We start from the raw sequence: 13,490 nt of genomic DNA, 5'->3' as shown, positions 1-13,490 counted from the left end.
AGGGAAGGCAGAGATAGCACTGGGTGAATGGGGAGCTGTGGTATAGGAACAGAGCAGAGCGGCCAAAGTTATAATACTGTCCAAGGAGACATCAGAGACTGTCCTGGGCTTGAGGCCATGTGATCGGGGGAGAAAAAGCAGATTGTCCTGTGGCTGGGGCCACACTGTCAGGGGCAGTTATTACAGATTGTCCTCGGAGCCATGCTAGAGGACTTTTCATGCTCTTGAACTTGGGCCGGAGAAGGCAGGCTCAGTGAACTCCTGGTCCCAGGGTTGGGTGTCAAAGTGCTGGGAGGCAGAAGGCACAGTAACAGTGATGGTAGGCATCTGTATTCGGCAAGTCAGCAAATTCGGAGCCATGTGCAGTATTGTATGGTTTCATGGGGTGGATCTCTGAAAGTGAGGTTGCAGGTGGCCTCAAGAAAGGGAGGGGCGAGATCTACAAATGGCTTGAGGACATCCAAATTTAAGGGAACAGTGGGGAGAAGTGAATGGTGAGGAGGGCTGGGAATTATAAGGTGATGACTGGAAAGGAGGATGGGAGGAATGGAATCATAGAATTTACAGTACAGAAGGAGGCCATTCGGCCCATTGAGTCTGCACGACCCTTGGAAAGAGCAGGAAAAAGAAAGGAAGTTGGGAGGTTGGAAGGTATCGATGGCTCTCAGGAAAGTTAGTAGCACCAATTCACCTTTAGACAGTAATGATGCAGTTGAAAAAATAAATTTGATAAAATCGATGGGGGAGGGATTCAAGCGTTTTTAACTCTAATTTTAGGCTGATTAAAGTGACACCCAAATAACTATGTTCTCAATACATAGAAACATAGAAAATAAGACATTTAATATGATCATGGCTGAACATGCAAACTCAATAGCTTGATCCCAACTTCCCTCCCATATCCTTTGATTCCCCTTTGACCCAAGAGCTAACTCCTTCTTGAAAATATACACTGCGGAATTCTCCGTCGGCGAGATCCTCTGGTTCGCCGGCAGTGCACCTGCGGGTTTCCCAACGGTGTGGGGTAGCCACAATGGGAAAACTGATTGGCCGGCGGCGGGAACGGAGAATCCTTCTGTCAGTGTGGGTGCGCCGCATGGCAGCTGGCTCACCGGAGAATCCCGCCCACAATGTTTTGGCCTCAACTGCTTTCTGTGGCAGTCAATTCCATAGGCTCTGGGTGAAGAGATTTCCTTCATCTCAGTCCCAAAAAGTTTACCTCATATCCTTAGATCAAGACCTTTGCTTCTGGACTCTCCACCAGCAGCATGGTAGCACAATGGTTAGCATAGTTGCTTCACAGTCCAGGGCTCCAGGTTCGATTCCGGCTTGGGTCACTGTCTGTGGATGGAGTCTGCACGTTCTCCCCGTGTCTGCGTGGGTTTCCTCTGGGTACTCCGGTTCCCTCCCACAGTCCAAAGATGTGCAGGTTAAGTGGATTGGCCACGATAAATTGCCCTTAGTGTCCAAAAAGGTTGGGTGGGGTTACTGGGTTATGGAGATAGGGTGGAGGGCTTAAGTGGGGTGCTCTTTCCAAGGGCCAATGCAGACTTGATGGGCCGAATGGCCTCCTTCTGCACTGTAAATACATTGATTCCATGGATCCAGTACACTTCCCCCGCGTGACTCTGAAATTCTATAATTCTATCATCAGGAACATCCTTCCTGCATCTACCCTATCTAGTCCTGTTAGAATTTCACAGGTTTCTATCAGATCCTCCCTCATTCTTCTGAACTCCAGCAAATATAATCCTAACCAACACAATCTCTCTTCATACCTCAGTCCCGCCACCCATTGAATCAGTCTGGTAAACCTTCCTTACACTCGCCTTACAGCATATTTGAGACCAAACCTGCACACAATATTCTAGGTGTGGTCCCACAAATCCCCTGTTTAATTGCAGCAAGACATCCGTGCTCCTTTATTTGAATTCTCTCGCGATAAAGGCCAACATACCATTTGCCTTCTTTTCTGCCTGCTGCACCTGCATGCTCACCATCAGCGACTAGTGTACAAGGACACCCAGGTGTCCACATGCTCCTCAAAGCTCACCCTCCCACCCAACTTTGTGTCATCTGAAAACGTGGAGCTATTACATTTAGACAAGAAGAACAAGATTGTTTACGTGGGTCAAATAGCCATTGAAGTAATTTAGCATTTTTACTCATAGTGCGCACTCATGTGCAGCTACAAGCCTCAATATTCTAATTTTAATGGTCTTGGTTTATAGGGCATAGGGCTTACAGTCATGACATTAGAACAAGGCTAGACTAGTGTTTAGGTTAATGAAGGTAAGCAAGTTGATAACAGGCTGAGAGTTGCAGCACATGAGTGCATGCACTCTGAACAAAAGCCTCTTTGTTAATGTGCCATCATGTCAGAGGGAAGTGCACAGGCACCTGTGGACATTCAGGATGTGCCTCAGCTGCAAGGGATGGCTTGGATAGGCCATGTCTAAAGTGAGGGCAGGCCAAGGATTTCAGACTGGCTTCCTGACTTGGAGATGGTGAATAGGATTCATGGGGAAGGTATAATGATGTCTCAAATCTATTCTTCACAGAAAGAAGGAGGAGTGGAGAATGCAGGCTGCAGTCAAGGCTGCCTTCTTGATAGCTTTGATGAGAGTGAGGAAAAGTAGGTCCCGTCGCTGTTTGGTACAGCTTAGGGAATACTGTCGCATTAGGAACTAGAGCCAGCGGGGCACCTGTAAGACCCAGATGCTGATCAGGGCCATATCAGCAAAGACATTTGGCTCAACCAAGGATCTACAGAAGACACAGCTTATACCTCGAGGTGACCAAAAACAGTGTCCCTTGAAGAGTATGTGGTGGCTCATATCTGCCATATTCTCCATGAGGATCTGACATTGCATGGACTTCAAGGCCAACCAATGTCGGTTGCTCTCAAGATTACCCTCGCAATCAACTTTTTAATCAAACAGATCTTTCCAGGACTCCACTGGGGACCTCTTTGGAATCTCACAATTGGCCCAACATAAATGTAAAAGGGAGGTGGCCGATGCTCTTTTCAATAAAACTCACCAATACGTGTAATTCAGCATGGATGAAGCAAGCCAGGCTGCGTGATTCGCTGCACTCTTTGGCTTCCTGCAAGTTCAGGGCACCATCGACTGCACACGTGCCTTTGAGCACTGCCTAGCAACAGTCAGGCCAATTCATTAATAGAAAAAGATTTGACTCTTTCAATGTCCTGCTGATCTGTGATCACACCAAGATTCACCTGAGGGAGGAGCTGAGCTCCAAAAGCTAGTAATTCGAAACAAACCTGTTGGACTTTAACCTGGTGTTGTAAGACTTCTTACTGTGCACACCAAGAAGAGCATGCATATTTGTGCTAGGTATCCTGGGTGCTCCCAGGTCTCACATCTTGAGTCACTTGCAGGTGCCAGAGATCTCTGAGGCCTCTAGACACAGACTTGGCTCTTCGATGAGAAGGGATACCCGCTAAAGATGTGGCTCATGACTCCTAGTCACCGTCCACAGAGTGTATCTGAGAAGAGATACAACAATGCTGCACATTTAGACACAAGATCATTAATAGAACAGACTACTAGCCTCTAATGGGGTAAGCACTCAACTTGCGCACATACTTAAGTAACTACACACAGTGCAATCCTTTTAACCATGGCAGCCTTCAAGAGGCAGAAATGCTACTGCACACATTGAAGTACTCATGCCAGTGTGAAAGGGACTTAGCTAGGCAGCTCTAAGAGACAGCATCTATCATTTTTTACCACTTGCTCTTCTGAAGACAGAGCTACTTCCGGACATCACCATCTCTTCAAATTGCAGCTCTCATGCATGAGTAATACAGAGGCCACACCTTGATGCTGAGCCCCAGGATGCCATTGAACATCAGTACGCAGTGGTCTGTGACACTACAGCAAGGTGCAAACCTGCAAGTGATGTGAGCATCATACTCACAGAATGGTTCAGTACCACCGTGTGATTATTAATAACCCATTCCGCCGTTGTCAGAAGTCAACCATGTTTACGTAATCCAGGGCGGCACGCTGGCGCAGTGGTTAACACTGCTGCCTCACGGTGCTGAGGTCCCGGGTTCAATCACGGCCCTGGGTCACTGTCCGTGTGGAGTTTGCACATTCTTCCCATGTCTGCGTGGATCTCACCGCACGACCCAAAGATGTACAGGGTAGGTGGATTGGCCATGCTAAATTTCCCTTTAGTTGGAAAAAGATAACTGGGTACTCTAAATATTTTTTTTACGTTTACATAATCCATTGCAAGGCATCTGGGAGAGGCGCAGACCAATCAGTTTCAACACAGCATTCAATGATGACTTATTATTCCCCTCATAGGTACTGATGAGCACTCAAGAGAGGTATCGGAGCATCGCTTTCATACCATTACAATCCTCCACGTTGCCCGTATCACAAAGGTCAATATTTGCTCTGAAGCCTAAGACACCGATTGCACAGTCATGTCATGAAATCAATATTGATTGGCGTTATGTAGCCTAAGATAGGGATTCTATCAAGAAGTGACAGGCAGCCATTCAATTGCAAAGCAGCATCTTCAGAGGTCATTGGCCGGCATCATCAGGATGAGCACACACCACTGACATCACACACTCATTCCCATCGAGCAGACATTTCAAATGTCAATTACCGAAAACAACTTCCATTGCTCATTGTCATGCATGGCGAGTATGGGAACTTGTCATGCATGGTAATTATAAGACCATAAGACATAGGAGCAGAATTAGGCCACTCGGTCCAACGAATCCGCTCCGCTATTAAATCATGGCTGATATTTTCTCATCCCCATTCTCCTGCCTTCTCGCCATAACCCCTGATGGGAACTGATGAAGGGGTACTGTTCAGCCTTGAAAGTGTCAATGAAATAACACTGCTGGAAGGAATTAAAGTCATAAAATGAAGACCAATTGCAAAGTGCATCTGGGAGAAAAGATTACAATGTGGCTCACAAGATAGGCTGACGACATGCAGAGAACAGACTTCAGGATCACGATAATCACACACTAAGGCTTACGTGTGCATTTGCAGTTGGAAGCACCTTTGTTCATGTCACATATCTGGATTGAGATGAGATTGAGTGATACTACATGGAGCTGAAGGACAAGGTGAGAGATATTTGGGGGTGGAAGAACATCGATGCAAGACATTGCATCACATCAAATAGTCGTTCAGCAATTGAGACTTTGAGAGATAAAAGTGAAATATATATAAAAAGGTAAAATTTACACACGTGGATTGAACACCCATGCCACCATTGTGCTTTCAGAACTTCTTAATTTTTTTAACTTTACCACAACCTTTTGGTGCAGCCCAACATCCGCAATAGTGGTGAAGACAGCTTGCTCACTGCTCTGCCCTGTTGTCTGAGATTACTCTGGAGGCCTGATGTCTGGAGGATTCGGGCCTGCTCAGCGTCCCCTGTACCAGGTCAAGTACACCCTTCTCAATCTGACCTTCTGGAATTGATGGCGTCACAGGCAGAGGGGATTTGGAGCAGCAGGGCACCTTTGGGGGATGGCCTGAGGTGTCCAGTTGACACTCATCCCTTTGGGTGCCCCTCCCTAACTCCTTGAGGAGAAAGTGCACCTGGAGTGAGCTCTGGCCCCCTCTCGATTAGCCACTACTGGAATCCACCCATGGCTAGAGCAATGGAGTGTAAATCTGAGCGCATCTCCAGCAGAAACTGTGTGCTCTGTTGGAACTGGATCTCCAATGTGACCGTCACTCTTCCAATGGAGACTTCAAATGTGTCTTACATGCTGAGCCACAACATCAGACAGAACATTGAAAGATTCCTCCATCCTTCGTTTGAGTCTGGTGACAGCCTCTGACAACTCTGTTTGATTGGAAGACAGGACATAGATTCATTGGAGCAGTGTTCCGCTGCCTATTTTTACATCTCCAACATTTCTCTGGGGGTTCAATTGCAGAGGCTGATCATTGGACTTGGACTCTGCAGGGGCCTGGTTCCCAGCAGTCCTCCGAGTGTCGGAGACCTTGGCTTCCATTTCCTCTGCCTGCTGTGGACACGGGTCTGTGCGGTGAGCACCAGATTGAGAATCCATGCCTACTCTAGAACTAGGAGCCAAAGAGGTGTGGGTATCTGCGTTGGTGGACGGTACAGGTGAATGCAGTGAGGGCTCTTCTACAAATGTATCCTCAGCCACCACATCTACGATAGGTTGGGGGTTGAGGCACTAGTTGGATCCAATTAAGGGGCACCACCTTTTCTTGCTCTTACCTGGAATAAAGAGAAAATTAGTGATTGACTAGGCAATCACTCACAATCAGTATCTGTATGTTGCTGCTGTATGTTGGATGGATTCTTACTGGATTGTTGGAAAGGCCAATCTCGCCTTCTGTGCAGGATCGATCTCTGTCCTCACTAGCCAATTCAGCGGGCTCCTCCTCAAGGTGGAGATGACCCACAACTTCAGGGTCCCACCCTCTGGTGTTGTCTCTCGCTTTTTTTCTGTGGGCTATCTTGTCCTGCAGTTCAGAAGCATCCATGCCTGCTATGTGTGCTGAGCCCTCACTAGTCAGGGCTGAAGATGCTGCTTGTGTAGATCTTACATGAGATGGTGATGTAAAAATAGCTGGCTGACAATCATTGCTGCAGTCTCATCTGCTGGTAGTGTGTGACATCCCTGTGGACTCTAACCCTTAGACATCCTGATGCCCTTAAGAGAGTGTGAGCTTAGAGTGAGTAGAAGGTCCAGTTACCCTGGAGCAGGTGACCAGATCATGCATTATTTTCCTGCACTGCAGGGCAGTCCTCTTTTGTTTGGCTTGGGCACTGACCTCCCTGGAGACGTTTGCCTAGCCAGTCAAGGTCAAGTGACAGGTGATTCCATCCTGAAGAAAGAGGACATCCCACCATTCCTGGATGGCCTGGAGGAGAATCCCCAGGGGGATATCGTTAAACTAGCTAAATTGCCCCTTAATTGGAAAAAATGAATTTGGAACTCTAAATTTATTTTTAAAAAGTTAGCTGGTCTCAGCTGGGCTGAGGGGAGGAGGGGTGAAAGTGGGCGAGGACCATGGTTTCAAATTCTCGTTACTATCCTTCACCTGATAGAAAACGTGCATGGTGATAATAAAGTGAAAAGACTTGCATTGATATAGACCCTTTCGTAACATCAGTGCGCCCCAAGATGGATTACAGCCAATGAAATACTTTTTGAGGTGCGGTCACTGTGGCAATGTAGGAAAGGCAGAAAACAGTTCGCACACAGCAAGTTGCTATAAAAAGAAATGCAACAATGACCAGCTCATTAAAACAGCCCGATCTCCCTGCCCAATCCCGGGCCACCATTTTGAATGGGCCCCCGAACCCAGAGTCAATCCCTCTCTCCCCCCCCCCCCCCCCCGCCCTTCACCCGCACAATACAAATGTTGACCCCTTTGCTGACAACGGCAGCACCTCCCCCTCCAACCCCTCATCAAGCAGGGGCACACTCCCCCTACCACAGGAATAATGGGTCACCACAGAAAGCACTTAGCGTGGTTGAAGTGGCCAGCAGCTGTCAATCAGAACAAGGATGTTCATAAACATTGAGGTTAGGATCAATGGGGTGTACTCCAGATGCACTCAAGGATGAAAGGAAAGATAAATAAACAAATATCCCGGCAGCTGAATTTAAACTATTAAATTGGCAATCAAAGGTTAGTTAAAGGTTCTGAGCTGTGGAACTGAATGAATGCAAAGCATTTCAAAGGATCTCAGGGGATTTCAAAGATTTTCAGGTGGGCATTTTATGAAGGCTCAGACACTTCAAAAAGCAGCAGTGTTAAAAGTTGAGGGAGTAGATGTGAGGAAAGGAAAATCCTTGCAGCTTCCAGACTTGAATCTTCAATGGACTGTCTGAATTGCTCATCAGCCATCAGGCAGAGCAGTTCAAAGCGAGACGGCTACTTCAAAGTTTAAACAGTTCGCAGACAAGGATAGAAGTTTTGAACAGAGGGTTGCCTGAGATCACCATGTCAATGAGTGATCTTCAGGTTGCCCAGGGCGAGAAGGGGCAGTCCAGACACAGGACCCCCACCCCGGGGAAAAATCCTCAGGTCAATCTCTTACCTCTAGCAGGAGCCCACCCGATGCCCAGTACTCTTGGGGTCCCTTCCTCTGCAGCCTGGCGGCGTCGGAGGGGCACATGAGCAATGGATTTACCTCCTTGACCCCCCATCTGAACCCAGCACGCCTGGATTGCACTTGTGTTTCCAGTCCGTTAAGCACATTCAGATGAACGCACATGAGCTGTTTCCATCTTTCCGCCAGCGTGGAGCGGGATGCCAGCACTGGTGGCACAGCGGCTAGCACTGCTGCCTCACAGCGGCAAGGACCCAGGTTCAATTCCGGCCTTGGGTGACTGCCTATGTGGAGTTTGCACTTCCTCCAGGTGCTCCAGTTTCCTCCCAAATCCAAAGAAGTGCAGGTTAGTGGATTGGCCATGCTAAATTGCCCCTTAAGAGTCCAAAGATTGGTAGGATAGGTGTGGTTATGGGTTGCAGGGATTGGGAGGGGCAATAGCCTTGGATAGGGTGCTCTATCAAGAGGGATGGTGCAGACTTGCTGAGCTGAATGGTGCCCTTCTGCACTGTAAGAATTCTATGGCCAGAGAGGCGGGACCTGATTGGGGACGGATCAGCCATCCGGTGCAATCCCATTTTTGGGTCACGCAGGATTCTCCGCTTGATTGGGATACCCGATTTTCGCAGGCAAGAGCGGAGAAACCCTCCCGGGGTACAATTTTTCCTTAATTCAGCAAAGGCAGAGAGCAGGTGAGAAAAGTGGTGTTGAAGCCACCACCACCAATGACGGCTTTCTCTGCTGTGTTGCTTGGGACACAGTAAAAACAATAAGCAGTGAAGACCTTTGTGCATTGGAGCAGCCTTTAAAGATGGCTTTAAAGATCGGTAGCACTGATGCTTCACAGCGTCAGGGACCCGGGTTCGATTCCCGGCTTGTGTCACTGTCTGTGTGGAGTCTGCACGTTCTCCCAGTGTCTGCGTGGGTTTCCTCCGGGTGCTCCGGTTTTCTCCCACAAGTCCCAAAAGACGTGCTTGTTAGGTGAATTGGACATTCTGAATTCTTCCTCAGTGCACCCAAACAGGTGCCGGAGTGTGGTGACTCACGGATCCCGACTGAGCAATGCACTTCCCTGAGCTCTTCTGGGAGGTCAGGTCGCCAAGTGCACACCTTGGGAGACCAGATGGATTTCACGCCGGCCTGTCTTCACACGGAACTCGAGTGGCTTTCTTACCGGGTTGGGCAGGAGGGTGGTGGTGATGACGATTCGGGCGCAGAGACCTGTGATGTTAATGTATGGACCATGGCGTCATGCTTTACCGTCACCTCGTGAGATGTTCTACTCCCGTCAGTTCACCCGGCGGATGAAAATGGGAGCGGAAATCCCGGCCCACGTCTTACGTGGAACGGCCGGTTAAAAAGGATTGCTTTTAAATGTACTCATTTAGTTTTGATCCTATAACTGTTATGCGAGAAACAAAATATTTTGCTGACAAATACAGTTTTGCCTCACACAGTTAATGTGCAATTGCTTTTAAAACTACATTCACTGTTCTTGGCATCTCTCCCCGAGAGACAACTGTGCTGATCACAGGCACAGTGGCTGAGCAGTAGAAATGCTGCTCACTTCACACTCCCCTGAATACACAGGGTCAGGGCTAGCATCTCAACGCCTGTGTTATTTATTGATTCACACTCTATCTCCCATCTTTCAGCAGCGCACATGCAATAATATCCGATGGCTTCCTCATGACCTTTCACTGTCCACAGACAGTGTTCCATCTTCTGTTTTTTTTTAAAACAAGGTATACAGAAATGAAAGGCATGCGACTACATCCAAAAGAATCATGGAAAGTATCAAATAAAGCAGCAACTGAACTGGGATTAGGGGCCAGCAAACTGCACTAGCGTGTGTCCATTGCAATCATTTGTTTGCTTCCCAAGTGAAACTTAACTGGGCTGAACGTTAAAATCCCAGACCAGACTTCTAAATGTGGTTAGGGCCCCAGTTGGGACCTCAAATATTTGCTACAATTCGGTTAGGGGCCAATAATCATTTTTGCTAAAGCAGGTGAAATTTGAATGCTCAGTTACTCACTAAAAGAATAAAGCCACATGGTTCCATGTTTCAAACGAACAGAAAAAAATGTACTGTACAAAAGTCAACAAAGCAAACATTCTATGCTCTATTCTATACACAGGGATATATTTACTCGAGGTAATTAACAGGCCAACTGTGGTCAAACACACCACAAACTGCACATTAAATAGCTGACACAACCAAGACAGGTCAGCCAATTATCCCAGCAATCCACCCAATATCAGTGAGTTACAGAAAATACTCCCGCCAAAGGGATTTCTCTTTCAAACAGTTAATCGACAGCAGTTCTACTCCACCCAGGTTCCACAGGTACAATCTTAACTCAAAAGGCACACTATTCCAGCTCACTCTCCAATTTGCTCCAAGCTCTGTCTTACTTAATCTTCTTTTTCAGATTAGCTTCTCCTACAGAGACTGCGCTCCCCCTCTCTCTCTCCCCCCCCCCCCCCCCCAACCCCGCATTGGCCAGGCCACACTCCAGAGTTTAAACACAGGCACGGTCCCAGCTTTTCAGCCACGCTGCTGCCAGCAACTGCTCGGTCCGGGCCTCCGTGAGTCCCAACGCTTAGCAGCTCGGAGCAAACGACAGACCTTCAACTGCATGGAGACGGCCCTCCTCTCCACCTGCTCCCTATGGGTTGCTATTCACTCTGTGCAGTGACCGGAACTACGTGGCCTGTTAATGTCTCCCAACAGGATTCCGTCCCTACTCCTAGACAGAAATGTATCAGATCCTTGGCACGTTCCCAGCTGCCTAACCAACTGGTAGTGGTTAGATATTTTCACTACGCAAAGTTTTACCCACAGCCCGCCAGCCTCAGATGCACAACCAGGGCAAATGAGAGAAGCCAGTCACCCCATTTGTGTCATTCATCCATCCATAGATGTCCACAATATTCATGGTCGCCAGCTCCATCACAGGAAATAAATGCAATATATCTGGAGTTTAGCCTCCACTTCAGCAGAACTTAGTGGGAGGTCCACAGCGGTATTTAAACAATTTGAGAGGGAAGTGGTTAACTTGTCATTAATCTAAGTATTAAGAGGATGACATCTCATAGGTAAACAAAATAAATAGATACGAATAATTAGATAGGAACCCTGCGGTGAGTAACTCGCCTCCAGACTCCACTAAGCCAGTCCACTATCTACAAGGCACAAGTCAGGATTGTGATGGAATATTCCCCACTTGCCTGGATGAGTGCAGCTCCAACAACACTCAAGAATCTCGACACCATCCAGGACAAAGTAGCCTGCTTGATTGTCATTCCTTCCACAAACATTTACTCCCTCCACCACTGGCACACGGGAACTGCAGTGTGCACCATCTACAAAGATGCACAGCAGGAACTTACCAAGGCTCCTTCGGCAACGCCTTAGCTCCAAATCCACGACCACTACGATCTTGGAGGACAAGGGCAGCGGATACATGGGAACACCACCACCTGCAAGTCACTCACTATCGTGACCTGGAAATACAGTGCCGTTCCTTTACTGTCGCCGGGTCAGAATCCTGGAACTTCCTCCCTAACGGCACAATGGGTGTACCTACACCACAAGGACAGAGGTTCAAGAAGGTAGCTCACCACCACCTCTCAATGGCAATTAAGGATGGGCAACAAATTCTGGCCTAACCAGCGAAGCTCGCATCTTGTAAAAATGAATTTTAGAAAGTCTCTCTCTAGTCCACCAGTCTTCATCAGACCAATGCAGGATGTGGTAACCTAACCCTGTCTAAACCAACATCCACACACATACTAGCAAACAGATTTTCTGCACAACAAATTGAGAAAGGGACCCCTGATAAACAGTCTCCTAATTCCGAGGCCGATGCTACTTAAAATATCCCTGGCACTACCTCCTATTGAGATGAACTAAGACAGCACAGACTGGGGATTAAGCTCATTGTTTTTATGGTTCAGCTACTTATATCCTTAACAGTTAAGTCATTGCAAGAGACATTTACGCAAATATATTAGCCATTTACTTTTATGGAAGCCTGCTTGTTAGATGTAAATTGCTCTGACACTTGGGCATATAGCTGAACAATGTGGATGCGGCAGTAGATTAATAGCCTCAATCATTATCTCTGCAAATCCTGATCCAACATCAGTTCACAACCATCTGTAAATGCCACGGATTCTTCAAACTTCTAATACCATTACATCTCAATAAATTAGCTTCTGAACTGCAGAACACGTTCAGATTCACTGATGCCGCACTCCCTGCAGACAGGAATTTTCGAAGGTTTGAATGGAGATAAGGCTGTAAGGCCAGAGGGCCTATTCTTTATCCTTCAAGTGCGGCTCCCCACTGGGAGGGTAGTGGGCCATAATTTTACCCGGTGAATGAAAAAATGAGTAACATCTGACACATAGATTGTACTTTTGAATGTCCACAGTTTAGTTCCAAATGGTCCTGTGGGTGAACTGCGCCACCTGGCAAAACACAAGGCCATTTCAAACCTGGGAAGCTGCTGGTTTGATGCCTGGACTGCAAACCACTCTGCCAACCTTAGCCAGGCTGACAGTAGGTGCAGGAGAATGAAGCACAGTCCTCTTAAACCATGGGTTAAAAGAAATGGGGTCAGTCAGGGTTCCGCCCCCACTATCATAGATATCATAGAATTTACAGTGCAGAAGGAGGGCATTCGGCCCATCGAGTCTGCACCGGCTCTTGGAAAGAGCACCCTACCCAAGGTCAACACCTCCCCCATCCCAATAACCCAGTAACCCCACCCAACACTAAGGGCAATTTTGGACACTAAGGGCAATTTATCATGGCCAATCCACCTAACCTGCACATCTTTGGGCTGTGGGAGGAAACCGGAGCACCCGGAGGAAACCCACGCACACACGGTGAGGATGTGCAGACTCCGCACAGGCAGTGACCCAAGCCGGAATCGAACCTGGGACCCTGGAGCTGTGAAGCCATTGTGCTATCCACAATGCTACTGTGACCAGGTGCTGGAAAGTGCATGCGACGAGAGGATCAGGCTCAACTGTTGATGCGCACCATAATTTAATAACCCTGGATCAATCACAAGTCAAGGTTCACTTGTTACGAATGGCTGGTTGGGTCAGTGACCAAGGGAAGTCTAACCCCAACGACAACCCAACACTTTCAGGATGAGGTGATGATAATGGATGGGGTGGGGGTATGTGACCATATCTTAGCTGCTTCACTAAACATCCTTAATGGAGCAGAAAATGGTCATCTGCCAATGGAATCTGTTTCCACATATAGTTTCTCCATTAATCTTTCGAACGTGTGCTCAGGATCTTTAAAGGACAAGTACCTGACACTAATTATGCGCACAGCTTGAGTTCTTATTTTGGTA

At 47.6% G+C, this 13,490-nt stretch overlaps 1 protein-coding gene across 3 annotated transcripts in view; it reads right to left on the bottom strand.

The window, feature by feature from the left end:
* Positions 1-13,490, bottom strand: part of LOC119970695 (deoxycytidylate deaminase-like) — a 72,781-nt gene that overhangs the window by 18,444 nt on the left and 40,847 nt on the right. The gene's annotated exons all lie outside the window — the stretch shown is intronic.

Source organism: Scyliorhinus canicula, chromosome 8 (genome assembly GCF_902713615.1).
Source record: "Scyliorhinus canicula chromosome 8, sScyCan1.1, whole genome shotgun sequence".
NCBI classification, from domain to species: domain Eukaryota; kingdom Metazoa; phylum Chordata; class Chondrichthyes; order Carcharhiniformes; family Scyliorhinidae; genus Scyliorhinus; species Scyliorhinus canicula.
This window is presented reverse-complemented; position numbering and strand designations above follow the sequence as displayed.